The sequence below is a fragment of the Acinonyx jubatus genome, chromosome B3, assembly GCF_027475565.1.
Source record: "Acinonyx jubatus isolate Ajub_Pintada_27869175 chromosome B3, VMU_Ajub_asm_v1.0, whole genome shotgun sequence".
In the NCBI taxonomy this organism is placed as follows: domain Eukaryota; kingdom Metazoa; phylum Chordata; class Mammalia; order Carnivora; family Felidae; genus Acinonyx; species Acinonyx jubatus.
Genome location: NC_069386.1, coordinates 5,871,856 through 5,874,611, shown reverse-complemented (window position 1 = coordinate 5,874,611; position 2,756 = coordinate 5,871,856).

The following is a 2,756-nucleotide window of genomic DNA, read 5'->3' as shown; positions in this document are numbered from 1 at the left end:
GTGAGTTCGAGCCCCGCGTCGGGCTCTGTGCTGACGGCTCCAGAGCCTGGAGCCTGGAGCCTGGCGCCTGGAGCCCGCTTCGGATTCTGTGTCTCCCTCTCTCTCTGCCCCTCCCCCGCTTGCACTCTGTCTCTGTCTCTCTCAAAAATAAATAAACATTTTTAAAAATCTTTAAAAAAACACACAAAAAAACACATTGTTTGGGGAAAAAAGGAGGACAAAGAGCAGCTTTGAGAGCAAACTCTGTTGGCCAGGCAGGAAGCAGGAAAGGACTTTTGATGTGGAGCTGGGCCCGGCAGGGTCCTGGGCCTCGGAAGGGACAGGACTGACCAGAGCACAGTGGGAGGGACAGAGGCCCCCAGGCGGGGTGAGAAGGAACAGACAGGCAGGGCGGGGAGGCAGAGTGAGTCCCGCACCCCTGGGTGGGCTCCCATTCCAGTGCTGCCTCAGCACCCGACTCACGGGGGGCCTCCCCAGGGCAGGGCAGGGCGCTCAGTAGGAGGCCAGCTTTGCAGCCAGACGCTTGGCTTCCAGTCGGGGTCTGATGCATACAAGTGACGTAACTGACTTTGAGTGCTTACTTGCCGAGGAAGCTTCACCTTCCTCATCTGTAAAATGGGCAAAGTCCCTCATGAAGCCCGTAGGGAGCCCTCCGTAAAGACCCTACCATGCAAATGTCCGCCTTTGCCCGCTTTGGCAAGTTTCGTGCCCCCTCTGGCCATGCCTCTTCCTGGGGCCATCGGCCTTGTTCCCAGCAATCCCCAGCTCTGGGGTATCCCCATGTGCCTTCTCAGCCGTCCCTCCCGCATCCTTTCCCGGGCCCTGCTATCTCTTGAAAGTGCGCTTTCCTGAATCCCCATCATCCCTCTGAGAGCTCCGGGCCTCCGCCCCCCTCCCACCCCGGGTCTTGTCCATCCGTCAGGCCTTCCTGTGCCCACCCCACCCCCCACCCCCACCGCCTGAGCCCACCCAAGGCTACGAGGCAGCCCACTCCCTGGCTCCCCCTCCCTCTGCCCCCCTGCCAGTCTGCAAACCTCCTTTCCCGCCCAGGCGCCGCCCTGTGCAGTGGAGGAAAACGCGGGTTTTCGCCTCCACTGTGTTGGTTTCTTCTGGCTTCAGTAACAAATGATCACAAACCGGGTGGCTTAAAACAATAGAAACTTACTGTCTCCCCGTTTGGAGGCCAGATGTCTGAGATCCAGGCGTCGGCAGGCCCACGCTCCCTCCGAGGCTCTAGGCAAGGATCCTCAGTGCTTCCGGCTTCTGGTGGCTCCGGGTGGACCTTGCCTGGTGGCTGTGTCCCTCTGGCCTCCACCTCTGTGGTCACAGGGATTTCTCCTCTGTGTGTCTCTTATGAGGACACTTGTCATTGGAATGGGGGCTTCCCTAAGCGATCCAAGATGACCTCATGTCCAGGATTTTCACTTAATTATATCAAACATCCTTTTCCCAAATAAGGTCACATTCACAGATTCTGGGGACTAAGACATGGACATCTTTTGGAGGGCCACCATTCAGCCCACCCTTAGCCTCTTCCAGGCCAGCCTCGGCCCAGTGCCATGTGGCTTCCCTACAGCATAGCGACCCCTCCCTCCACACCCCACACCACAGCCTCCCTGCTTCCAGCATCTTCCCACGTGCCCTGGGGACCAGGGAGGCCTCCTCCTCTTGCTCTGGCAGATAACTTTTCTAGAATTCTCTCTTTTGCAACCCCCAGATGTTGAACAGTCTAACCCCTTCTCAACCCAGGGACCTCTCCATTCACACCCTCCACTGACCTGCTGAGAGGCCCTCAGGCTGCACCATCCAGGCACTTGCTGTCAGACCCCCGGCCACCCAGCCTCACCCCGAGCGCTCCAGGGCTCCCAAGAATATTCTCAAGCTGCTTTGGGAAAGAGGACCCCCACCCTTGGCCTGGGTCTCCCTGGCACTCGGAGCTGCATAAAGTGTGGTCCCCAAGACTGTCTGTCCACAGGAGAGGTGAGGCCATGGGCCTGCTGGTCCCTGAAGCCCGCTCGAGGCTCCCGGGGTGTCTGGGGTCTGCACCTCCCTGGGGCTTTCAGGAAAGAGACCAGACCCTGTGTCCGACACCGGGGACAGAGTATGGACAGTGATCATTAAGGGTCAGGCTTTGTATCCCGGTCGTGACAATTTATTAGCTGAGCGACTGGGCAGGTAGCTCCTCCGTGCCTCGGTTTCCTCATCTGCCAACAGTAATAGCACTTTGCCTCACAGGGTGTGGTGAGGGTTAAGTGGGAGAATACACAAAACACTCATCAGGCAGCAGGGCGCAGAGGCCCTAGCCATCTTATCATTGTTATGACAGGCAGCCCTGGGCCTCGGCCTCCGGCTTTCCTGCCCCACCCTTCACATGCCGGGCCGGGGCCAGACAGTAGGGCTCGATGACCTGTCGGTTACATGTGTAACGACTGGCAGGTGGTGGGCGTGAGGGGTTAGCCCCGCTTTAGCGTCTTCCGATCTCTGGGGCATAAATAACCCCACCACTTCCGAGTTACATCCCCCACGCGAGGCAGAGTTGGGCACAGACGCCGAGGGCACGGCCTTGTAGACTGCCCCACCGCAGGGACGCCGTCGGCGTGCTGGGCCTCACGTGACACCGCTCAGGCGTGGGGACGTAATGAAGAAGCCATGAGCTTTGAGTAGTGCCTTTGTTTTTCAATATACTTTATTTAGTTGTAAGCATGCATAATTTAATTTTTTAAAAGATTTTATTTTTAAGTAATCTCTATGCCCAA